A 620-nucleotide genomic window follows, 5' to 3' on the forward strand; every position below is an offset into this window, starting at 1 on the left:
ACTGGAAAATACAGAGGGGTTAAAAGCAATTCAGGGGGACATCCCATGCCACAGAGATGGGAACCACCACTGGTGTTTGGGGGTGTGCTGGCAGTAGCTGGGTGTCCCCTCAGCAGTAGAGGCTCAGGATCTGCCAAGCCAGGCAGCGTGGGGAGTGCGATCCCACGCGGAAGTGCCGCCAGGTGGGAACAGTGGCTTCCTGTCCCGCACAGGAACATGGCGCTGCTCTGGGGGCTCCTGGTGCTCAGCTTGTCCTGCCTCCCCGGTTCCAGTGTGGTGGTGAGCCTGGGCCTGGGTCTGGGTGGGGCCGGGAGTCAGGTGGGGAAGCGCCAGGGGTCTGGGCAGGAAAAGGAGGGGGCTGAATCAGGGGAAGGTTTGGCTCTAAGGGGGTTCCCTCTCCTCTCTTCATCCTTTTCTCAACAGTTCTCTCCTGCCAGTGCCATGGAGCCCTTGGACCAGCAGGTACTGGGGAGGGAGAGGCATGAAGGGGAGGAAGGCCCCGAGGGGCCTCACCTGTGGCTCCCGCAAGGGTGGGGGAACCTGTGGGAAGGGTCACGCTCCATTTGCTTCCTCCCTTCTTCAGCTAATGAGCGGGCAGACCCAGGAAAAGCTGCCCCCGC

The sequence above is a fragment of the Mustela nigripes genome, chromosome 16 (assembly GCF_022355385.1).
Source record: "Mustela nigripes isolate SB6536 chromosome 16, MUSNIG.SB6536, whole genome shotgun sequence".
Lineage (NCBI taxonomy): Eukaryota > Metazoa > Chordata > Mammalia > Carnivora > Mustelidae > Mustela > Mustela nigripes.